Source organism: Melozone crissalis, unplaced genomic scaffold, assembly GCF_028551555.1.
Source record: "Melozone crissalis strain CALT ecotype California unplaced genomic scaffold, PUWL_Pcris_2 ptg000034l_1, whole genome shotgun sequence".
NCBI lineage: Eukaryota > Metazoa > Chordata > Aves > Passeriformes > Passerellidae > Melozone > Melozone crissalis.
This window is the reverse complement of record NW_026535812.1, coordinates 7,645,710-7,671,621: the sequence shown is the minus strand read 5'-3', so window position 1 is coordinate 7,671,621 and position 25,912 is coordinate 7,645,710. Positions and strand designations below refer to the sequence as shown.

Sequence of the window (25,912 nt, the reverse complement as noted above, 5' to 3'; positions counted from 1 at the left end):
TCATAAAACTGCAATGCTACATAATGCCTGGTTTTTCGCCCTGCTCTGGTAAAAAGCTTAAATCCTGCTTTTCTTTTGAAAGGTAGAGAGGTAGTTTTATACTAGCAAGATTAGAGCTAAATGTTACCAACCTCAGCCATATTCCTCAGGAAATGATGAAACAAAATCCAGTGAGATGATTTGGAGTTGGAATTCTTCATTTTAGTCCTATTCCCTACCATTGATAGGTAGTGTAATACAGGAAGTCTGTTAACTGACTTCAAGAAAGAGCTGCCTGATTTAAATTTAAATTGTATTGTTCAACAATGTTGTGTAATTAGATGGAAAAGCAGCAAAGTCCTTTTATTAGAGATGTCTTTGTAGACAGTAGCCATGAAAGCAGTGGTTGATGCTAATTACCATATTTTGTTTAAACTTCCATCTAAATGAAAGGATCATTCAATTCCGAAGCTGCAGCCATATAAAAACCACAAGTGCAGTTGAATTGCTGCTGCCAAGCAGATGGGGCTTTGATCAGAATAACTTATTTGCAGCTTTATTGTCTGGCTGCCAGGGAGGGGCTTGTATTGAACCACCTCTCTCAGAAGAAGGGGAAGGGGAGAAGTGAGTCTTGCTGATCTAAGTTCATGGGAAAATGAATTTTCCCATTCTTAGATTATTTTTGCAGATGAAAATGCAGTGTTGAAAAGAACAGCAGTAAGGCACTCGATATTGGGCTGCTGTAACGTGTCAGATGGGTTTGGAAGGAAGGGATTGGAATGTTTATTTTAGAGGAACAGAGGGGGGAACACAAAGTGTTGGGCACAGCTGACTGCATATTTCTCCAAGTCAATTCTGTCTGGAGCATACGAGCTAAAACTTGCACTACTGTGCTTTTTCATTTTGTGTTTCACACCATATGGGATGTACAAAAACTGAGCAGCCTCACACATCTGGGATGCTCCCTGCAAAGGCAGAGATGGCCATTTACAAAGCCAACAAGGGAATGGGGCTGCGGTGAGTGAGAATGAATGCAGGAGAAGGGGCTGAGGTTTTAGGGGGTTTTGGGGCGTTGTGGATTTTTTCCAGTTATTTAATATACCACGTGCAAGGGGATTTTTATTTACAGTAATTCACTGATTTCCAGCCAAGAGTGGAGAAGGAAGGAAATATTACCTGGCACTGTGTGAATTTGAAGTATCAGTCTAAAAGTAGAAATGACAACTGTAGAACAGGACTATCCTGGGAAATGCAGAGCAAACTTATTTTCTATTTCTAAATTGTATTGGTGGTTCTCAATCTTGTCTCACAGTGAAAGTCTAGAAGCGAGAGTTAAGGATTGCTTCTGTGATCTTTCGAGTCAAAAAGTCTGGCCATGAACATGCTCTTATTCTGACCTGTACCATAACTATCTAGATTCAGGCATTAAAGCTTTCTCAAGCATAGAAATACAAAGACAGAAAGCAGGGGAGTGTGGGGTAGGGGAAAAGCCAAACCCAAAACTGATAACAATTTCCTCAATGTTGCACTACAAATACTGTGGCAGAACTGTATTATTTCCAAGCAATTACAGCTGGGGATGTTCTGAGGCCACTTTGGAATTACATCTTTCTTCCTTTTTTCTGAGATGCTGGTCCTGTTCACGTGCATGTTTGTACAAGCTGGAGCTCAGTGTCTGGGACTTGGCCATGCATATGAAGCTTGATAATGGTTTGCCCCCCAAAAACTGTGTGTGGTCTCAAATTGGTTTAGACCTTAAGATCTGTGTGATTGGTACAGTTGAAGTGGATTCAAGATCAAGCTTTAGATTTGCTGAGACTGGCTTCTGTTTTCATTTACTCAATACAAAACCAAGCCAAATCAAAACCCTCAAAGCCAATAATTTAGACATATTTTGCTTTTTTCTTCTTCAAATTTGTTCTTTTTCTTTTACAGTTGCATTTCTTGTCATCTCTCTGAAAACATCTCCATGGTCTTTCCACATTTGAGGGATTTCAAAAGAAAGTATAACAATCTAGACCTTGCCAGACTATCTTTAAAAAAAACATGAAAAATTCTAAAGTGAAAGGGTATTTCTTAGCACTTAGAAATTTTAATCACATTTTATAAGTCAAGCTTTGTTTTAGAAGCACAGCAACACAGATGTCTTTGTTTTAAATAAATAGAGTGCTCCTCCCAAAAGAAATAAATATGAACACTATTTTTGTAGTAAACAAAGAAACCCGAATTTGTGTTAAAACAAACAGATTTTGGGTGCAAATTCTTACACTTGTTTGAGAATTTTTAACCCCTCCTGCTTTGTCCCTGGAATAGGACCATAATAGATATGTTTTAGTAGCTTATACAGTAGAGTGTTATCATAAACACAGGGCAGTGGAACACCCTCTTAAATTCCTTTGACTCCATGGTCACTACCCTTAGAATGGCATATTGCCAAGTGGAGTGGTAACAAATGAGTGAGGCACCCAAAACTCCAACTCTTCTGTAGGGATGACAAGCCAAAACTACACACTTAGGAGTAAGGGGATCAAACACTTGTTCCAAGACTGTATTGATCTGATTTTCTAAAAGATCTCAGAAGAATTTAAAAACTCCTAGGGCACAATTTTTGGAAAGTCTGTTGAGTTGTAATATAGGCTGTCTTCCCCCCTCTCCCCCTCCAGGAGTGATGGTGAATAGGCGAAACCTTTTTGTTATATTTTTGGCAACAACATCATTACAAAAAAATGGTGGAGAGGGGAAAGTGGAGGGGGATGACAGAAATCCTTTTAAAAACCTCCTTTCTGTAAGTTTTGGCTTTTCTCCAGGTACAGAAGGCGTCAGTGGTGATGGAGAAAGAAGGCATTGGTGGCAGGCAGAAACTTTGAGGTTTCCGGTTGGTTTTTTTTTTTTCCATGATAATGGGGCAGTTCTGATTTTTATCAGCTGTAGAATTTGGTTGAATGAGAAGGTAAAAATCTCATGTTTTGATCACACAGAGCTTGAATTCAAGCAGAGCTGGTTGTCAGGTGAACCCTCACACTGCTTCCCTCTCTCACTGCCTCATGGCAAGAACTACCTGGTGGAGAAGGAGTGTGTGTAAGGTGTGTAAGACAATCGTGGCTGTTGGATCGTGGGGATTTCACCACAATATTTCCTTGAGCAGAAGAACCTTTTCCTCAGTAAAATGTTCAGATCAATCCTCAAATTGAATTTTCAGGTGACATATTATGGTATCATTGAAATACTTTTTGCTATTGAAATAGTTCTTGATGTACAATTAGATGCAGTTTTGAAATTTTCAAAACTAGGATTGAAAATCTTTCCATGTTGAACTTGCTGTGGTAAAGAACAATACATGTGCATAGTCTGTATTGCCTAAAGACCTGTGCAGATGGCCACTCCTTCCACTGAGCCAGAGCATGAAGCCAAGGGCTGACATTGCAATTTGTGATCTTGACACTACAATGAGTGTTGCAGTCTAATTTGCAGTTTGAAGAATTAATGGTGAGGTGATAAAGATCATAATCTGTGTGAAGTAACAAGGAGCAGGACAGAGCTGTGTCATTTACTTTGATGCAAATAAGGCATTGCTCTGGCAGTTCAAATGAGGTGAAGCCCATGGAGAAAATCAGAGAAAGTGTATTTGTGAATATTTACCATACCTGTTCCTTTACCACCAAGCCATGCTGGAGACAGGTATGTTTTTATTGGCTGGTTCATATCTTTATATTTGGGCATCTTTATCAGAACAAAATAAAAATGGTTAGCTGAAGAGCACTGTACTCATGTAGCTTGTTTTCTTTTTGCTTTGTTTATTGAAACTTCAAGGTATTTTATGAACTATTATCATCACAACCTCTCAGATTTCTGGTCTTATTGATTATTTAAAAATATAAGGTGATGGCTCTGTGGCTGTAGTGGCAGTTTGAAAATAAGAAATGCAGTATTTTTTTAACGAGGATGGAGGAAAGAGCAAATTTGAAATCAGCAAATGTCTGATTGTGTGTAAGTAATCTAAAACTGGCAGCAATTTGGAGAACTTCCCAAATTGTTAAGGGTGGATTACAGCCATTTTAGCATGCTTGCATTGGTTGTGCAATGGCATTTAATGCAGTAGCTGCAGGTTTTTACCATATTTTGGGGGACTATGTCAGTTCTTAGAAGCGTTCATGTAGTGATTTCAGTCTTTTCAGCCTTTCAAGAAATAGTTCTGTTTTTGAGTTGAAGAAGTCTATGAATAACATTAAGGATTACTGAAGCAAAAGGCTCTGTGAGTTATGGATTTGTGTTGCTCACTTTCTGCAAAGCTGGTGGTGCATATGTGGCTGTTTTCTGATTTATGTGGCGAAATGAGTGCTCCCCAGGTTGAGGGTGAAATCAGTGTATTCATGCTGTTGAACAGTGCTTCTACTTTTACAATCTCACATGAGGCTCAGGATTCCCATAGAGCTAAAAGTAACACACAGGTACCCCCAGCAGGTGATTAACGAGGTAACAATAATTGTCTCATAGCTAATTGATCTCTAGATGAGCATGCCCAGATCCTTACAGACACCCCTTCAAGGATGAGTCTCCAGGGAAAGGACAGAAGCTCTGGCTGTCCTGGGTTTGGACACCCAGACCGTGTGGGCTCTCAGCCACACCTCTGCAGCCAGGCTTGGGCAGCCTTCCACGGCTTCTGATGACTTCATTTCATAAACATACCTGGTAATGCCTCTGAATCACAGCAATCTGAGAACCTGTTGATGTGGAAAGGCTGCTCCAAGCAAGATTTTAATCTCCCTGATGAGCTTTAATGTACATTTTGTCTGTTCAGTGACCATCAGTGTCTCCATGTGTAGTGAGTTGTGATTGACTTCTGTTTTCTGCATAGTAGAATTTTCCTTCTGTTGTGTTCAAAGAGTAGATTTTGTGCAAACAAATGTTCTTCAGACACATAGCCAATCTGCCACTCATTTCACAGTGAGACTACTTACAAAACAAGGTGTAATTAAGGAAATGCTTTAGAAAACACCTGTCTTGGCAGTTCATAGTAGTTTTGTAAACTTTTACCAGAACATGAAAATTTCACAGGGATAGCATTAGTAAGGTATCAGCAGCATATTTAATCTAAATATACAGTTCTGCGATAGATGCATGACAATGCATGTAAATATAACTTTCTAAAAGTAAGAAATAAAGCTTAAAATAATAGATCCTAATCTAAGAAGGCTTTCCTCAATCTTACTAAAACCAATCTCTTTCAGAGTAGGTTCACTAGAACACTGATTTGTTTCCTAAATTGATCCTTTTTGTTCTGCTCTAAGAAAATCTACGTGGTGAATTGCTTAGAGAATTGTAGTTAACTCATACATTGAGAATTATTTTTTTCTAGAAAGAACATAATTGTGCATTTAACCAATTTCAGGATGGTTTTTTTATCCAGAGAGAACTCTACTTTTGCAAAAGAGCCCTGTCTGGATGGACTGCAAAGGAAACAGGGAGAGCTTCCTCCAGGTTGTTTTGCTAAGGAATATTTTTCCCTTACAAGACTTTCCCCTCCCTGTTGGCTCAAGGTCAGCAGTGACTTTCCTGGCTTGCTTGAAGCACAGCAGTAATGAGAACACATTTCTGGAAATGTCTTTGTTGTCTGTTGCCCTTGGAACTTGTCCTTAAGGAGGGGGCTGTCCTTAGAAGCATGGAGGAGAAACATTCAGCCTCAGCTCAATTCCTTTTCCTTGCATTCACAGATTGTGGAATAGGAGGCTGCATGTGTTCCTCGGGCTTTCTGCAGGTTTGTGCCGCTGTCCCCTGGCTCAGTGACCCTGTTGGGGTGTCACAGGACAGGGGACAGGACAGCTGAGCTGCACCAGCCTTCGTGCTGCTCCTCAGGGTTTGCCCACCACAGTTCCTCCAGCGCTTGATGTTAATTAAGACTTTGGTACATTGTCGTGAAGATTAGTTAATGCTGTCATTGTTTTAGAGCTGATTGCAAATGAAATTAGCAGACATTAATTCCTGTGCTCTGAAATGAAACAATAATATGAAATTATGAACAATAATAAATGAAATGAACAATAATAGATATGAGCAATAATAAATTAAGTGATTGATAATAGAAATGAGCAACAATAGATTTCCATATCAGCTTGGTTTTTGCAAGCATCTTTCCTGAGCTGTATGGCAAGATGGTACTAACTGGAGCTATGTGCAGTTCTACTCCGTTTTATAAGTCCACCATTTAATTAGAAATGGCTAAAGAGGCCCTAAAAATACATTTGAATTGTAGATGCCTTCAGATATCTGTACCAAATACTGAGGGTTATTTTTGTTTTTAGTTTCCATATTTCCAATTTGACAGCACTTCCATTTACAAGGTCTGTTGTCAGCAGCACGAATTATTGTTATCAATCAAGCTATCTTCCTACATAACATAATTTTCAAAAGCCTGCATTTTGTGAAATGCTAGTTGGTGCCTTATGATGGTGTCTTGGTTGGCAAGAGCAACCCAGAGCCAGCAGCTGCCCCAGCCCCATCTTTCACCTGCCCAATTCCTGAGGTCTCTCTGCCCCTCAAAGAGAAACTCCCAGATAAGAGAAGTGCAACCAAATGCCCTCCTCCCCTGAGCCTGGCCACTTCTTTTGTTTTTCTTAAATACTCAGTCGTTAGTATTTCTTAGCAACTTATGGGTAAAAAAAGTCTGTAAGTAAAAAGGAACAAAAGGAAAGAAACCTAGCCCCCAACAAATGGTTATATTGAGATTTTGTTGTGTATATATTTTTTGCTACTTTTTAATTTTTTATGGCTCAAAATGCTTATAAATGGCTCTGGACTTAATATTTTAAAATTTTTCCCATGAGCCTTTTAAGCTACTTGCATCATGGTTTCAATGTTACATAATTACATTAGATCTTGAATTTATTTAATTTTCATAGATATGTTTAGCATCTTCATTTTAGAAATCTCATAAAGAGATTATCTTTTACTAAAGGGTCAAAAATTTTTTCTGTCATTTTTGTTGGTAAAAGTGTAGATTTTATTGGGGTTTTCCTTACCTGGAAAAGGGTGTAACTTTGGGTTTTTTTGTTGGTTGATGTTTTGTTTTGAGGAGAATTATCAACACTTTTTTTTGCTTAGTGAAAATACTTTTTCTGTAGTGAAAATCTGTAAATATATGCAGTTGAATTAGCATTTTGAGATGTTGATTGACCTGTATTAAATTTTTTCAATTAGCTGGATCCACTTTATCAGAGGAAAAACCCCTGAGAATGTTCTCAAGAGTTCCTTATTCAAAGTCAAGTGTAACTATCTCGAAGCCCAGAGAGAGAAACACATTCACAGGGAGCCATGTCTCAAAAGCAAGGTTTCAATGGCAAACAAGCAATTATTTAAATAATAAAACAAACACCTGCTCCTTGAAGGCCAAAAGCAAAGAGAATGGATGCCCCCTGGCAGCCCCCAAGGCAGGCACACACTCCTGGGCAGGCTGAGTCACTGCTCGGAAGTTTGTGACGCAGAGGCTCCCAGGGAACAATGCATCAGCTTACAGCCTTCTCTTTAAATAGATGTGCTTTGGGTGCCTCTTACTGAACGTGCTCTTTGTCGGTTTTGGGTTTTCTGCAGCATCCTCCTTTCATCTCTTAGATTTTGAAAACATTTTTGACAGAGTGATGTATTTAAAAAAAAATCTGTGTCCTGTAGGGGGGAATTAATTTTTATTTTTTTTCAACCTAATAAAATTGTAAAGGATCTTGTCAAGGTTAAGTTCTTTGTGTTGATCTAAAGAACTTGAGCTAAAAGCTTTTTGAAGTGTGTGGCAACTGCATCAGCAATTTATATGGATGGGAGATCAGCTATATAATAAATAACTTGCTGCATATTTATAACTTCTGAAAGCCTACTATCTTGTCCATTAAATAACTTTCTTTCAATTAAAATAAGCCTCTAATTAAGCATGTGGTAATGTTATGGTGTGATTAAGGGAAGTTTCATTTGAGCTAGATTTCATTTATTTGCCAACATTTTGACAACATACAATTTAACTCCATCTCTGACTCGAGCTCTCTGCATGGCAGTAACATTATTAGTTTAATGATAGAGCTGCTGGGTTACAATTCAGTGAGTGTGCAATTACAGAGCCTCCTGAGCAGCCTGTCCTCCTCCCTGCTCCACTGGCAGAGATTCCTGGGAATGATGCCCCGGGGATGACTCACACTCCACGGCTGTGGCTCACTTCAGCATCCCATGGTAACTCATTTTGGGGAAGAGAGGTCCGTGCTCCCAATTGAGTTCTGGAGGGAAGGACTGACCACTCTCCCCTGCTCCATTGTATCAGGTTTAACAGGGAATGCTCAAGTCCTAAAGCTGACAGGCAACAGGGGAATCTCCCCTAACACCCTCAGCCATCGCCTCCTGTGGCTGTGACTCCAGCCTTGCTTTGCTCCCTTCCTGCAGAGCGAGGGAAAGATATCCATGGAGCATCATTCTCCATCCAGCTCGGAGTAGGTGGGTGCAGAATGCAGTTTGAAGCTCCTCTGAGCTGCCTCAGGGGTTCTCCTGAGTGCCCAGCAGCCAGCCAGGTCCTTGTAGGGGTGGCAGGGCTGGTTTTCCTCCCTGCTTCACTCCCAGTGTGATTGTGCAGGCTCCTGCTGGAGGCACCTGCCTGCTCCGGGGAGCTCATGGGCAGCCCCTGCCAAAACCAGAGAGGAGGTGCTGCTCAGACAGTTCCTCAAACTGCCTCTGCTGCCCAGAGTTCTGCTGTCAATGTGATTGCTTCAAGTCATACTGAAACAAACACTGGTTTTGTTGTCAAGTACCCATGTAGTAGAACTCTGAGCATCGTCTGAAATTTACAAGTAACAGAAATTCTCTAATCACATGTTTTGGGATTGGACTGATTGCTGCAGGGTATGAGAGGGGGAAAAAATAACTTGACCCTCCTTCCAGGGTTTAATATGAAACTTTGGTTTCCTAACCCATGATTGAAATAGTTGCCTTTAATGCTTCCTTGTGTGAAAAATCTGTGGCAAAAGCAGTTGACCACATGGTCTCCAGTAATACATGAAATATATAATTTTGACTGGGTTTGTGCTGATGCTGTTCTGTCTACTGTGTGCAAACAAGGAGAGGTGACAAGATGACAATCTATTTTTTTTCCTTTTTCTGAGCAAAGAGAATAGTTTCTCCATATGTGTTTAAATGTAACATTTTTAGGTCTCGTGTCTTATCAAATGTTCCGTCCTCCTTTTTTGGTACACCTGAAATAGACTGCAGCTTTGGTTGGTAAGGGAGGCAAGTGAGTGTTCAGGAAGGGTAAGAATGTCTTTATGACAAAAATGTCATGGAACCTTGTTTTAACTCAAGAAAGCCCAGTTTGTATATGTATTTATATACATATATATATTTTTAAGTAGCATCATTGATGTGTATGTCTGTATTTGTATATGTGTGGCTTGTGTTTTGCTGCTGGTGGGCAGCTAATGTAAGGGATGAGCACAGCCTTGCTGGCTGAGGGGAGCTGCTGGTTTGGGCTGGGATAAAGTTAATTCTGTTCCCTGCACACCAGTGAGGCCCTTTCTGGTCCTCACCCACCAGTGAGGAGACTTGGGGTGCACAAGGACTGGGAGGAGACACAGCCAGGACAGCAACCCCAGCTGACCCCAGGGAATTTCTGTGTCATTGTGCTCAGCGTGTGACGCTCAGGGAAGAAGGAAGGGGGAACTTTTGGAGGGAAGGTGTTTGTCTTCCCAAGTGACTGTCACACACGATGGAGCCCTGCTGTGCTCAGGGTGGCTGAGCACCTGCCTGCCTACGGGAATGATGAATGAATTCCTTGCTCTGATTTGCTTGAATGTGTGGGTTTTGCTTTACCTTTTAAACTGTCCTTATCTCACACCACAAATTCAGTTCTACTCTTGCAATTCTCTCTCCCATCTGACAGGGGCAGTGAGTGAGTTGCTGGCAAGGGTTAAGCCATGACTGAGGGCATCTCAGATGATGGCAGGACAGGGCAGAACCACCTGAGTCAGCATCCCCTGTGGCCCTGAACTGTATCCTGCTCTGCTTAGATAAAAACTCAGCAAATGAATTTTGGGAGTATATTAGCATTATTGGTACTGAGAGGTTTTTTACATGGTACTTTGTAGGCTTATAAAAACAGAAAGGGAGCCTGTAAGTAGTATCAGTTTTCCCTAAAGACCTTGCAGAGAGTGGATTTGCCTTTTTGGAAGGCAGTTCTGATGTAGTTTAGTATTTTGCATGTACCCAAGACAGGGTTTATTGTTCTGGCACTACAGGCACATTTAACTGCCTGTAACATGGTGTAATTACCAGTTAAACTCAACTTGGGCACCAAACAACACAAGATTACTGTTACATGTCCTCTTTCTTTCTTGTCATATGACAGAAGTGAGAAGAATTTACTGTTCTAATATATTTTTCTGGACAGAACAATCTGCAGCTGCAGATATTAAATGTTCCATTACATACCATGTATACAGAATCCATAAGACATTTTATAATATATTTTGGAGTAAACCCTGAGAATGTAGCTCATTATTAGAGCTAAACAATGACTTTGTTTCCCTTAAAGACGTTTTCTGGTAAGTCTGATTAAAAGAAAGAAAAAGAAGTTTTCTCTAAGTGAAAACAGTTGAAGTACTTGGAGTTCAGCATTGGGAGATCGATAGTACCGTGCAATTATTAATTTAGATACAAACCAGTCAGTCTTTCAAATGAAAGGAGCTCTTGGCACATTCTGTTTCATGTACTGACTGCCTCTCCTGGTGTCACCAAGTGAGGTATGTGACAGCACTCCTTCCCAAAATGCTGTTCTCCTGTTAAAATCTTTGGATCATGGCATCTAGGAAGAAATTAATTACAAGGTAATTACTTGTAGGTAGGAATGCTGTGTTGCAGGCCATGTGTTGGTCCAAGTAACTGGATGGAGGAAAAAAATTAGAGTTTATGAAGTCCTTGTTTAACTTTCAGCACTGAAAAATCTTAATTTTTCCAGTCCTGCTCTCCACAGTTTCCCTTAAACCTCCTTTTTCCCCAGTGAATTCAAGGAAATTGAGCTTGAGCTGTTAACTGGCTTGAAGGATGGTGTTTGTAGCATGGAGTTGGTCTCAAGCTAAATGCAGGCTAAAATTTGAAAAGCAGGCTCAACTTAAAGGCAAAATATCCAGTAGCATTAACTTCTAAGAAAACCAGGTTGTTACAGTGGAAATTCTGCCTGACTCAGCTACATTGATTTGAGCATGACTGTTTGATTGATGACAATGTATAACTCCAAAGGTGAAAAAACAAAGATATCTCCAGCTGCACACTTAATTTCCATCTTTTGAGGGTTGGAGCTCTGCTGTGATAGAAATATGAAAAAAAAATCCTGGGTCTCAAGGGTTCCTAAACCAAAATTGCAAATGTGAGAGGGGACTATATATATTAGTCCTGAATAGTTTTTTTTAATTCTTTCTCCAAACAAATTAACATAGTCCTGTTTAATTTCTTTTTTTAAAGTTACATTGTGTTTTCTCTGTGCTGATTTGGTAGTGGCACATTTCTAAATTGGCTCATCTTGATATCATTCAAAATTCACCTGCTTCCCGAATAAAAGCTCTCCTCCATGTGTTCCTCATCCTTGTTCTTCCATGTCCTGCTGTACTGGTGGCTGGAGCCCCTCACTCACTCCCCTGTCAGATGGAGGGAAACAATGGGAAGAGTAAAAGGGATAAAATTCATGAGCTGAGCTCAAGACAGTTCAACAGGTAAAGCAAAGCAGAACAAGGAATGCATTCATCGCTTCCCCCGGGTGTAGTGCTCGGCCATCCCAGGGCAGCAGGGCTCCAGCAGTGTCAGGAGGACCTGGGACACCCCCACCATCACTGGGGATGTTCCCCCTTCCCTCCTGCCCCAGCTTTTCCGGGATCAGCTGTCCCTGCTGTGCCTCCCCCCCACCCCACTCACGGCTGGGGTGAGCAGCAGGAGAGCCCTGCCTGTGCAGTCACTGCTCAGCAGGAACAAAAACACCCCTGCATTCTCCACATTGCTCCCAGCACAAATCCAGACTGCTGCTCCAAGGAAAATTAACACTATCCCAGCCAAAACCAGCACAACTTGTGGGAGCAGCTGTTGCTACAATACCACCTTTTCCCCCAGCTGGCAGGCAGATGGGCTGATCCACAAAGAGCCACTATTTGTTCATGGATCAATTTTCAGAGTCTAAAGTGAACAACTGACAACCTTTCCAAAGATGCTGAACATGTCCATGCCTGGGGAATGTTTCACAAAACAAGAAAAGTCTTTCAAGGCTTTTAAATATTCCTCTTTCTCAGAATAGGAAGAAAGACAGACCACAGTAATTTTTTTTTCAATTAGGAGGTTGCTTTGTGTACCTAAATATGCAAGTTAAGTTAATTATATTTTTCAAGAGAGAAAATATTACAAAAGGAAAAAGGAAGGACTTTTCTCTCCTAGACAGCAGCAACTGCAGTAGTTTAAGTATTTTATGAATTTGGCAAGGATTGTGGCTGATCACAAGACTGATATGCTTTCTTGTATTGAGCTATGATCTCTTTGATTTTTTTGTTTTGTTTTGTTTTCCTGTGATATTCCTGCTCTTTATGTAGATATTTGGGCTTTATTGCCTGTTGAGTTGTTATATCCTTGCTGTTTAAATAAGATGTAAAACATTCCATCGTTTTTTTGGGGTTTTTTTTAGTTTTTAGAAAGGCACAAGATGGGCTAGAACCTTTGCTCTTTCAGAGTTTAGTTAGCAGTGGGATGTATGCCAGAGTGTATCTGACACTGTGTAAACTGCACATAAACCACCATAAGAAAACATTCTATCGGAGGGCAGCTTGTCACTTTATGAATCCTATTTTTAAATCAATCATAAGAGATTAGAAGGTAAGCGAATTATGGCTGAGTGTGTCAAATGAGACAATTGTTTTCTTTGTCTGCTCAGACCCTGAGTTTCTGTTGCAGAAGTCAGCCAGTGAATTGTCTCCCCTGACAAACATTAAGCCAGAGCAGGATCTGGCTGCAGCCTGTGTTGTTTTCATTCACAGAGGTGGTACCTCTCTCAAAAGCCTTGTGTATCGTCCCAGGTAGGGCTGACAATACTTCAGAGACAATATTAACAGTGGGTTGCTGCCCTGCAGGGCCACACTTTTCCCTTCACTGCCCAGGATGTCCCAGGAATTGCAGCAGCTCTGAAGGGAGCAGTGGAAGTGCTCTCCTGGCCCTTGTGCATTGTGTGCTTTTCACCTTTGTTCTCCATCTGTCCTTGCTGGGCTCACGGCTGCCATCCGAGGGTGCCTCCCCAGTGCTTATGGCACCCTCAGAAACCCCCTCACTAACCCAGAGATAACAGGGGCCTTTGTCAGGCACACACTTCCCTGTCCCCACGGTGCTTTTGTGTGTGCACCCTTCCCAGCAGCCTTTTGTGTGCTCAGACCCCAGATGGCTGCCTGCAGACACTGCCTGTAGCAGGAGAATCATATTCTAATTGTCTAATGGACAATAAACGCTACTGACTTTGCTTCTGAGGTGAATTGGATGCCTTCGAGTTGAAGAAACAAGATCTCCTGGGGAAAATTGCTGAAGATATGTACCACTGTAAATCTCAAATGGGGAGAGAGGGAAGCTGAATAAATTAAAACTCCTTCTTGGGTTTGCTGAGGAAACAAGCACTGCAGAAATTGAAGATTAAACCCCATAAAATATCATAAAATTAGTACAGTGTCTCTTATATCCTGCTTTCTAGATTATTGCATCTAAGACACTAAAACAGCCTTTTTTCCTATTTTCTGAATTCACATGGGCAATATTTGATACCTGGAATGCTTAGCAGTTTAATTTTACTGAAACAAAATGCTTTTGAGAAGATTTTACAATTGCTAGAGTATTCCCAAAAATTTCCAGTGGCAACAACTGAAAACTTTTGAGGCTCTTTTCCCTCTCTTCTGCCCTTCAAATAAGGGAACAGAAAAATATGACACATCCTGAGTCTTTCAGATGGAGTTTCAGATGTTGGTAGTCAGTCGGAGCAAAAAAAAAAAAAGAATCCACACTGATATTAGTCAGGCTTAAGTGTGAATTTTGAGTAAGTTTTCCAGGGTTGGAAAACAAAGCTGTAGGGTTTTATGTTTGGTTTGGGGTTTTATGTTTGGTTGTTTTTTAAGGAAATGAAAAAATGTGTTAATGTAAATTTTTTTAGCTCTCCAAGGCATGTTGCTAGGACATGTTTTTCTAATATCTAAACAGATTTTTAATCTTTTTAGAAGTAGTAATTATCACCAGACTTCTTAACATGCAAAGTAAGATTATAGAATAGTAAAAGACTTAGGTGTACCAACACTTGCAGAATATTGTATATACAAGTATATTTTAAAAACCCTCTAAATCAAAGGTGATTTTCTGGAATGTGCTGAGTAACAGCAATAGTGTATTTTTATATGAAGAATTTTTAAAAATCCATCTTTGATACAGCTTCCATAAGTTTTGGGAAATGAAAAATTTTTCTTCCAGAAGCAAGGAAGAATGCAGGATAAACTGTGGCACTTTAAAAAAAAAAGGATCACTTTTGGACCTCCCTCTTCATTTTTCTGATAGTTGTATGTTGAAATCTCATGGATTTCAACACTAAGCAGTTCAGGAAAGTTTTGAAACAAAAGCAGTCTGTTTCAGTTAAAACATTTCTGGGCACTGTGTGTGAGAAATACATTACTATTATTTACATTTCCAGAAATACATTGTGGAGAAATCTGGGTGACAGACCTGCCCACATGAGCTCATGACAGGATTTGGAAGAGCAGTTAATATGCTGTGGTTCTGCTCACCCAAATTGCCTGTGATCTGAAGTATGCACCTTGTGGTTTCCACAAGTAATTATTTTGGGATGTTGTATATACATTAAAAGAAAAGAGGAGAGAAAGGCCATTGCAGCCACTTCTTGCTAAACAGAGAGTCAAGACTTTCCTGTGGGAACCCATAAAGACCTATTCTCTCCCTGGCTCAATGGACAAGAACCAATACTATCAAAAGTATCAACAACATCTGAGTTTCCCTCATGTGTGTAGTAGCTGAGGTAACAGAATGAATGCACAGGGACCAAATGTAGCTAGGGAGGTTGGACCAGTCATGATTTAATCTAAATCAAGGTGAGATGCTATTGATGCATCAAAGAGACTTAAGTGAGCTAATGAGGACCCACTTGCACCCCAAACTTGTCAGTGTCACTGTCCTGTCCTTTAGCAAAACAACCACATTTTGTCCAGTGTCAGCAGTGTTTTATATTGCTCTGGGTTTAGGTATTGTATCAGCCATTGTCCCAGACTCTGTATCCATCTCTTCTAACTGAAAAATCTGTTTCATTTTTCTCTTGATATCCACATTCCTACAGTTCCATGTCATTCCTGCAATGTACTGAAGGCAGTGTGATGTAGTAATACCATGTGAAATTAAAGCTAGTGCAAGATATGAGTACAGTTATTATTGGAGTTCAAAGCAGAGATCACACAGTTTGGGTTGTCAATTAGCCACCAGTCGGGTTCTGATGGGCTTTGTGGCACTGTAATGACTTAAAGGGTCTGATGTAGTCTCAAAGCAAGTTTGAAGCAAACGCCTGTATGGCCTGGACTGCAGCAGCCAGCTGGAGGAGCCAGCAGGAGGCACAGGCTCTCTGGGCTTCCCCAACAGGAACTGCCACTTCAGAGACCATTCTCAGACAGAGGTTTCTGTGTTTGAATTTAACCACTGGAATTTGCTCCTCAGGTTGTGCAGAACCCAAAATAAGTAAGTAGAATGACTTTTGGATTGTTTTCAGTACTGTAATAATGATTTCCGTTATTTATCAGCTGACTCTGTTGCAGCCTCTGAGATGTCCCTACCCTGTTTACTGCTGGCCCAGGCCAGGGAGTCATTACAGTGTTTAAGGGAAAACCCTTCTCTAAAAACCTTGTGCTGTCTTGTTTCTGTGTTGGTGAAAACTTATGGTTGTCTTTGTCCAATGAAATTTTGCCTGAGAGAAAAACTTGAATACCAGTTCCATAGAGAAATCAGCTCCTTTAGACGGTCCTTGAGACCATGAGCTCTGATGGAGATAGCAGCTCAACTTCCCCTTCATTTTCCTGGTGTGTTTTCTTCTTACCTGGGAGTATTGTGTACCTATAGTCTGATTTTTTTCCCCTTATCTGATGTGTTTGGGAAAGGGACTTGACTGTGCTACAGGACATGAAGTACATAGTAAGCTTTGGAAACACATCTGAGAGTTCAGGTAGCTCTGCTTTTGAATAGATGGACTTGTGACATTTTAAAATGCTCTACTTTTGAATTGTTAACTATTTCTGAATGCCATCCTTATTTGTCTAATGTGGTCTGCAGGATCTTTATGCTCACATAAGAATCTTTGAACTAAGGAAACATTTAGGCAAATGCTGATTTCCTAATCTCTTTGGGGTTTTGTCTTTGCTTGTAGGGGGATGAACTCTAAGGAGGTAAATTTTAACTTCTGCCCAATGGCCTAGGGAAGCAGATCTCAGTTCCAGCAGCAATTTGTCAGTTCATTAAGAGATGCAGTATCCTGGCTTCTTGGGTAATGGTTTTGCTAGGCTCCAAGGAGCAGTGGTAAATCTGATTTCATGGCTACCAGGATATGGCCAGGTCAGATTGGAAACACCCAGGTAGAGAAGCTCAGTCCAGAGAGTGTTTTGAATGGCTGGAGCAAGGCAGAGGCTGCTGTGCTTCTCAGGGTAATTTCATACAAATGTCCAGCATGGAAGCAGAGCTATAGGACTGAAACACTCTTAAAGTTTAAACATCTTGTGTGGGAATTCTGAGGAATTTAGACTTATAGTTAAGGTCACATCTTCACATGTGGATATCTAAAATGCATGGAAATACAGATTTTCATAAGAACTTGGGCTCCTCTGCAGGAATCAAGACTGCAGTATTGCTGTACTTAAGAGGGCTGTTAGGAATAATATGCATTACTTAAGCTCCATAAATGGAAATTATGGTGCAATGAAACACAGTTCTATAAATCTCAGATGTGTATTTGTTTTGTCTTAGGGATTTCTAGGTGGGCTTTGTCCACACTGTCCATCAACATATAACCTTTTCTCTGTGGCCTCACTCAACTCTCCCCTCTACCTTATTTACCTTAGTTCACCCAGAACTCCAGTCTAGAAGGAGGAAGAATCCCAGGGATGTAGATACACAAGATACAGCAGTGCCTAAATGGCCTTTTGTTGCAAGTTCCTCCTGCCTGTGCTGGGACACAGCCCTGTCTGAAAGCCGTGCAGCTGCAGGGCAGCCTGGAATGTCAGCAGAGCAGCTCAGCCTGCTGCTACAAACCAGAGCAGATGTAGCCACCCCAAGTACAGGAGTGCCCAAAAACCAGGTGGTCAAATATCAGTGATCTGATTGAGTTATTTAGATGGATCACAGGATCAGGATTCAGTAAGTTTGTGAGTTTGTGTAGGAAATGTTTCCCAATTGTTTCTGAGTGGAGTTGAGGGTGTAGGAAGGCTCACCATGCAATAAGGTGGAACTTACCTCGAAGGTGAGTGTGTAGGGGAAGAACAAATTTGGGCAGTTATATTTTTTTGGCCTGTTTGCTATCAGATGCCAAGATACAACTTCAAATGATGAGTCTCGTGTGAGACACAAGCAGAAAACAGATTACCATCATCTTGATCTAAATCAACTTTCTTTTTCCTCACTTTTTCTTAAATGCACTTACTGTTTCATGGGTAACAGTGAACAATTTTTACTCTCAACTCTCTGCCCATGAATTCCAAGCAACTGGAGACGCAGATTTCTCACCTAGCCCTCACCACCTAACCATGGTGTTTCTCAGTCAAGTGTGTTATTCTCAATATTTCCTTTCTGACTGTGATTTTTATTTTGTGAGGTAATTTCAAAGTACTGGAAGACTTTGGGGAATGTGAACAATGCTTATGACACAGCCTGGGCTCTGCCCTTTGTGATGCACAGCTGTACCAAATGGTTCATTTTGTTGACTTTGTGTCACAGAGTTTATCTTGAAAGGTTTGTAGTGTTACACAAACATGTGCCTCTTCCTCCCCAGGTATTTTGCAGGATCAGCTCAAAAGAATGGGCTCTATCTGTACCATGCTCGAGTGTGTTTTAAAATCACGGTTAATATTTTAACAGGTGATTGTTTCCTATTCTTTTACATTCTCATCTATCTACAAATAGCATGTTGTAGCCCTCATTAATCAAAATGACACTTTCTACACCCTCAAGTGTTTTCACATTTGCACATGAAGCGTGTTCCCAAAACTGTGCTGCCTGATTGATCTCTGCATTGTGCACTTTTCAGACCTATGTGTCTAAAGCTGCCTGAAAAGATACAAAGCTTAACTTCTAATGTGATTTCTTTAATCTCCTTTTGTAGAATTAGTATTACAAACCATGTAGAAAGTCTTTCCAAGTTCGCTTTTTGCATCAAGCTTGGCACAGGCACAAAGGACCACATCCCATCTTACACTGGGAAACACTGCTGGCTGCCAAAAGAAGTGTGAGGAGACACTGCTGTTTTGGGGAAGGGTGTAAGAGAAATAAGGCTGTTAAAAACTGAGGAAAGCAAAACATCCTCCAAGGCTCAGACTTGCCCCACTGACTGTTCAGACATGGCTCATTCCAGGGCTCCTCTTCCCACTGAGTGCCACAGAACAGACATTAGCTGGTGGTCACATCCAAGAGGAGGGTTTACATTCACTAACTTTGCTGCTAAGAGCACAGATGACTACTCATGTCCATGTATGTATATATAAACCAGACAAAGACTGCCTGAGGGAATGGGAAATGGCAGAAAGCCTTTCCTAGGCATAAAGAACTGTGGAGCAGATAGAAAACTCCCATTCATCGTGTGCTTTCTATTTACTGTACATCCCAAAGGCTGTGGGGATGGGTCTGTGTGCGGGGCCTGGAGAGAAACTGGAGTTTAATACTCTTCAAAAGATTTCATTTGGGTTCAGGAGTGTCTGACCCCTGGAGGCACCACTAGGTCCCCACAGAAGGGGTGCTGCCATTGTCTGACACTTTTTCTGCCCACATGGCATGTGTGAAACACAGCCAGTTTTACAGCAGCTCATATGGAGGATTTATTGACTGAAGACTCTCAAAGAATTTGCAGAATTTCCTTTCAATTTTTTTTATGGTCTGAACATGGATATTTCTCTTGTCTGGCTCAGTTTTTTCATAAAAGCCTGTCTGAACATTTTAGTAAAAGAAATAAAAATACTATAGAAATAAGTATCAGCATGAAAGGGGGTGGGGGGAAATTTTGCCTCTCCATTGCCAGAAGTATAGAGTGTAGGTAGGACAGCAGAATTTGAGAAAAAATACTAATCAGTAAGGTTTTCCTCACCTTTCTCAATTTTTAGTTTCTTGTCCTAGAAAAGAGTTATTTTATGTCACCATTCTGATCTAAGGTCTCTAAGAGAAGATAATCTAGTTTAGGGGTGAGAAGTGCACAGTTTGAGCAGAAGCAGCATGTAATGTAACACTTCTTGTCTTGAGTGTGGACACAAGTACTGCATACATGAGAGAATACATGTGTGTCAACCTATGTTGGGGGCAGAGGGGAGGGAGGGTGATTTAGACCGAGCTTATTAGGGTTAGAAACCGCAGCTTTCCAGGTTGTTATTTACTGATATTAACGAGCAGCGATTGAAACACTTGCCTTATGACTGTTTTGTAACTTGCACTGGTTTGACAGGACTTGCCTTGCCTGTAGCCTTCTAGAAGACGTGAACCTAAGAGTGTGGGGTTGGTTTTGGCAGCCAAAAGTATAATTAGAGTTTCACCCGCATGTATCTGGCTTACAGAGCCCGCATAATGCAAACCTCCGTCTCCTGCCGGCAGCCCCAAGGACGCGTGTGCGGAGTTTTCACGTCGGTGCCCGATGCGCGGCACTGATCCCGCCCGGCTGCGGCTCCGGCCCGGCTGTGCCCCGCGCACCATGGGCCGCCCGCAGGGACTCGCTGGCCGGACTTCGGGCGCCTCCCTGTTGCTTCCCCTTGGAAGCGCACGCCGGAAGATGCTGCTGCGCTTTGCCGGAGGTGCGAAGCCGCTCGCTGTGGCCCATAGGGCGGCGGCCAGACGCCGTGCTGAGAAAGTTTCCCGGTGCCCGAGGGCGACTTTGACGCGTGAGCGGCGGGGGCTGCCGGGCCGGCCCGGGGCGTTCCGGCTGCGCTCTGCGGGCGCCGGAGCCGCGTCCGCGGGGGCCGGGCCGGGCCGGGCCGGGGGGAAGGGGCGTTGCCATCTGCTGTTAATTCCGCGGTCATTGGATTAGTAACAGCGGTGATGAGATCAGCGGGATCGGCTTTCGCGAGGGGGCACGGCGCTCCCCAGCTGTGCCGGCTCTCGCATGAGGCGGCGGCGGGCGGCGCAGGGGGAGGCAGCGCGCACAAAGCCCGGTAGCCGCCGCAGGCCGCCGCCCCCGGGCAGGGCTCCCGGGCGGCCCGGCCGCCCCGAGCCCGGCAGCGCCCGCGGGCCCCCGGGCGCGGCGCCCGCCCCGCTCCGAGCCGCGGCTCCCCCGGCTCCTGTCGCCTCCCCGGGCAGCCGCAGGCAGCGGGAGCAGCCTCTGCTGGGCGGGCGCTCCGGGCGGGGGGCACGGGCTCCGAGCGTGCGAGCTCGGCCACGGCGGCTCCCGAGTTTGTTTACTTGTGCTTCGCCTCTCGTCGCCGGTGTCTGCTCTCTGCCGGCATAGCGGATCGGTGCCGGTGCCCTGCCGGGGGTTTATGGTAAGTTTGCGATGGGCGAAGCCCTCAATTCGTGGGATTTCGCTGGTTTATTGCACAGTATGTAAAGACGCGTTTGTGAGGGGATTTCGTGTTTGTTTTTAGTAGTGCAAGGTTTCAAGCTGGTGTTCGAAGAAATACATTTGAAAACCGTTTTCCGCTTTATAATGAAGTGGTTTGCAACATAAATTAGTTTCTTGAGCTACGTAAGAGAATTATTTCTAGATTTTGGATGACTAGAGATCTACGTTTCTCATAAACTGACTGTATCTGACTTTGCGCTGCCGGACGCAAACCCTTTCGCCTCACGATTGCCACAAGCTAATGCTTTACAGTGGTTACTTGGTGCTTTTCGGGCAGTAAAAGCCAGACTTCAGTTCAGTTGTTTAGACAAATCTGAAATATTAAATTATGTTCTCCTTAAGAATATGAGGGAAGCTGAACCCTCGCCTGAATTTGTATGCGAGACTTGAGTTTCAACAAAGGAAGGTATTGAGTGAATGTGCCCTGGCGTTACTGTAGGCGCTCGGAGCCCGGCGGTGGCTTTGCTGTGGCTGCTGTGAAGCTGTTCCTGCCCAGGCACCCAGGGCAGAGCGGCTGAGCGCTGCCCCCGCCGCCCCATTCCTTCCCGGAGGGGCTCCGGCGTTGGTGTGGCAGCGTCCGTGCTGGCAGCAAGTCATTCGTGTTTCTTTGTGCCTGGGACTTGGAGTGCAGACTGCTACAGGGAGGAAAGTGTCCTATATAGAGAGATGGCCAGCTACCACTTCAGCTGCTGGTTTGATGCTGGCTGCAGCCCTTCGGTGCTTAAGTCATACCTGATATTTTCACAGTGCTCTGTTTGCCTTCCGGTGACAGAAGCAATCCCTGATAAGATATCTCCACGCTGCAAAAGAGCTTATCAGGAGAAAAAAAAAAGCACTCCCGGAGAGTTGATGCTTGTGGCTGAAACTGGCCTGACTTGTGCGGTGTACCTCGAAGGATGCTACATTTTTAATGTTGTTTCTGTAACTAAAGCAGCCCGTCAGGGACATGAATATCAAATTGCTGTTAGATTATTTGGTGCTGCTGACAGAGAAATGCCAGATACTGTAAGTTCTCCTAACAACAAGCGGAAGTTTTATAACTGGCCTTAGTCATGTAAGTCTGGTTTCCTTGGTAGCTGATGTGCCTCGGTGTCTTGCTGCTGACTCCGGATGTCCTTGGATGACCGTCCTGTGCTTCAGTGACCCTGCCAGGACTGGAGGGAGATTCGGTACTTCCCTGCATCGCCAGGAGAAGACTTCCCAGCGCCGTGCCTTCCTGCGGCCCTCATGTGGGTGTTGCTCTGGAAGTACGCCCTGGTGCTGTTGGGCTCCGGGAGCCCTGGGTTCACTCCCATCCCATCCCATCGGGCTGTTTGTCTTTGTAAATGTCACTGCAGCCAGCTCTGAGGCACCGGGCTTCCTGCTCAACAGGCTCTGGGCTCGGGACTGAGAAAGCAGTGCCACCTTTTTGCAAGGAGCTTTTCAGAGTTGTGAGACTTCTGGGGTTTTTTTTGTAGGGGGGGTTGTTTGGGTTTGTTTGTTTTGGAAAGGTTGTCAATGGTGGGTTTTTTTTGTTTTGGCTTGGATATTTGGGGTTTTTTTAAGAGAAGCATAATGCCCCCCCCATCCCCCAAGAAGTACTTATTAGGTTTCTTGTTTCTTGAAAGATCAGATTTTTCTGATTCTTGGTTTGACCAAATTACACCTATCTTTATGACTTGTGTTTGTGCAGCATGTGAATTTCTGAATGATGGGACATCTCTCCTATGACTCCACAAGCAACAAGTCATGAACTTGTCAGGCTTCATTGTTGCTGTGTAAACTTTTAAAATGGATTTTCCATGTACCAAGAAAATTGAAGGCAGCTATTTTTGTCTCATTTTCCTTCACAATCACTATTTTCCCCTCTTCTGTTTATAGGACGTTGACCTCTTTTTATGGAGAAGGAAAGTAATTTTCACAATGGCACTCAATGACATGTTGTAGGACTCCATGTGATGGTTACTTTGCGTTGGCTTCCTTTAATTGAGACAGCTGGAGAGTTTTCCTGTGAGGAGCTGATTTGCCTACCCATTTGAGACATAGTGACAGCAATTGAGGAAAAAGGCATTACATGATTTTCTGAGATATTATTGTTAAAAATCCTTGGCTAAAGTGATTAGCAGGATTATGCTAGATACTCAACTGTCCCATCCTGGTAATTCTTCATGGCCAAGAAGAGGAGGGTACAAAGAGAGATGCCTTATTCAAATTCTGTAAGCCATGCTGTGTTTTAGCTGTCTGCTCTCTTCAGTGTGCTTGGCTGCTCACTACTGCTGCACTGACATCCTCTGCTCAATTCTTTTTGTGCTGGGGCAACCTCACTTCAGTGTGAGCTTGAGGCTCCTGCAGTGGTAAATCCCAGGTTGAATAATGGTAATGCAGAGTAGCCTTGATACTCACATCTATTTCCTGCATCAGTTAGTGAGGACAAATGCAATGTTCTTAATAGGAGATCCATGTAAAGGAAATCTAGATGTAGTTTCTTCTCAGCGAGTTTCCCAGGACAGAGGGTGGATGTAAATGTTGCTGGACTTCACAAATCCTCTCTGAAGGCTGAGGTGAGACTGATGGTAGAGAGGAGTGGAGGCTGGTACTGCTGGGTGCCCGCCTTCCTGGCACTGCCCAGGAAGCAAAGCTGGGCTCGTGGCTGCAGGGATGAGGGGCTCCATGCTGGCAGAGGATGGATGGATGGATGGATGCCATCAGTCCATCTGAGCTATGTCAATGCCATATGTACCTTGAGGCTAGTGAAGGTGCAGGCCACACACGTTGTCCTGGGAATTTTAAGTATTTATTAAGCCAGAATAGATCCTTTTTCTGTAATGAAGGCGTTGGTTAAACCTGCCCACTGAACAGTTAACCTGTTTTGAAATCAAAACTCTCTGTAAAGTTTCTGTGTTATGGATACATATTTGCCTATAATTCTGGAAGTTGATGTTTTTGGACTGACTGAAATCAACAAGTGCTGTGGGTTGAAACTTGCCCGACCAGACAGCTCCCTCACCCTCTGTGTTTTTAACGGGGTTGTGTACATGTTGGTGAATCTGTGTCACTCTCTGCAGCACACAGCCCTCGGGGGTGACTTGAGGCTGTCTCTGCAACATCCTCTGTTAGCTGACACAGGTTGTGCTGGGGGATAGGATGTCAATGCATCACGTGCTTCCTGGAAGAGCAGTTCATGTCTTCTGACTTCTTCAACTTAACTCAGGCTCAGGTTGTTTGTGGGGGTTGGTTGTTTGCTTTTTGCCTTGAGAAGCTGTGTGTGCATCACTGCCATGGTGCTGGGCCGTGTACTGCCCATGTACTGGAGAGTGCTGCTCCGGAAGGGCTGGAGGCAGCTTCACAGGTAACTTCACTTTGACAAAGAACAGCAGGTGTGTACTTTTGGTGCAGTGTCCAAGCAGCTGTTGCTTGAAGCCAGCACTGCAATATACTTGACATGTGCTCCTCGAGAGTTGAAGTATCTGAGATGGTGGATGCTGTCTGAATCCTGCTTCCAGGTGACCTTTGCAATGATGTCATGAAATGCCTTTTCCTCAGCTGCTTGTACAGCCCTACAGCCCACAGCCATTTAGATTGGATGGTGATAAAGTTAAAAGTTAGTTTTGGATTGTTTTGTTGTGTTTGGAAAGCTGGCAGGATACTCAGCAGCATTCACAGCCCATCAGGGAAAAATCCCTGCCCTGAAGAGATTTTATGGTGCTCCTGTGGCCTTGGTGGCAGGATGGAAAAACGCATAAAGGAGAGCTAGAAAACGTGGGTTGTGTTTTTGGTGGTTAAGAGAGAGATCAGTGCTCACAGGGTGCCATGACTTTGGGCTAAGAACTGCCATTTGATTGGCAGCAACTGATTAAAACTTGATGGCTCTAATTTGGCTGCCTCTGCTCTTTTAAAGACTGGCCCATCAAGAGTTCTGGGCTGAGCTCACCTCTTTCCTTCCTTTGGCTCCTTTTCCACCAGAAATGGAGTAGTGTCAGGTACTAGCCTGTTGAAATGCACCTATGTGTATGTTTGTATTTTTTGGAGCATGTCTTTTTCAAGTGGATGTCACCTTTGCCTCAGAGGCCAATGTGATGCAGCATTTTATTTCTGTAGCAATTGAAATGCAGAAATTTTACATAATTTACTGTGATTTGGCTGTAGCAATGAAGCATGTGAGGAGAATTTATATCTGTTTCCATCCTTAGTAAAAGGTGAGGTGCCTGGACTTAAACATGGGTGTTCTGTGACCTAAATCTGTTCATGCTGAAGTCAGTTGAACTTAGACCAATGCTGAGCAGTATTCTGGATATTTTTTTGCTTCCCTGTGCTTATTTTTTGTATCTTTGAATTGAACATTGTGGGGTAATCCTGCTCATGAGTAGTGTCAGATGACAAGTTTTATTGTGTTGCATTGCAGAGTGTGGTGACTTAGCAACTTTATCTTTGAGGATTTGTCAGAGGCTGAAGGGACAAGTAAGCGTTGGTGTGCAGCAATGTAGGAAATCCATTTTGGAGCTGATTGCAAGCTATTTCTTCAGGGCTGTGCAGCGGAGTCTTTAGATGAGTTTGCTTTCTTGATTTAAATGCCTATTTTCAAAAAAATTTTCATGTACTGCATTTCTCATCCTAACCTATTGTTGAAGTCTGCTGTGCACTTGTCTGCTGTTGTGCCTTTCTGCAGTAGCAACCCCTAAGGAAAATTTTGCCAAGAGATTTTTGAGAAAGAGAAAAGATTGGTTGTGTTCACAGTGTCTCATCAGAAGAAAGAGGATTTGCTTCCTGCAGAAATGGCTCCATGCCCTGGGACCCAACCATGGCCCAGAGTGCAGGAGCTCATCCCCCAGAGCCTCCCCTTGCTGGGGCAGGGAGCTGCTGAGGGAATTCCCTGCGGAGGGGCTGGAATTTCTGCTTTGTCCTGAGGCAGCAGAGGCGCTGCTGACAGCTGACCTGCCTCTTCTATTCCTTCAGCAGCTTTTCTGCTCGGCACCTGAATACGGCCCAGCTCTTTGTGAGGGGGGAAGCCAGGCCAGTACCTAGAGACTGTTCAGGCTCCATCTACAGCTCACAGCAGCAGCCTCATGCAGCCTTTGTTGGGAAGAGTTTCTTGCATGTTCAGAAATCAACATATTTAGAGTTGCTTTTTAAAGGAGTATT

At 43.1% G+C, this 25,912-nt stretch overlaps 1 protein-coding gene across 2 annotated transcripts in view; it reads left to right on the top strand.

Moving 5' to 3' along the window:
* Nucleotides 1-918: 918 nt before the first annotated feature.
* Nucleotides 919-25,912, top strand: part of SPSB4 (splA/ryanodine receptor domain and SOCS box containing 4) — a 96,100-nt gene continuing 71,106 nt past the window's right edge. The window contains exon 1 of one of the 2 annotated variants that reach the window (XM_054282797.1): nucleotides 919-996. The gene's annotated coding sequence lies outside the window, so the exon portion shown is untranslated. Of the gene's footprint in view, nucleotides 997-20,605; nucleotides 20,715-25,912 lie in introns of those variants that run through there. The other variant, XM_054282796.1, reaches the window with a different exon arrangement.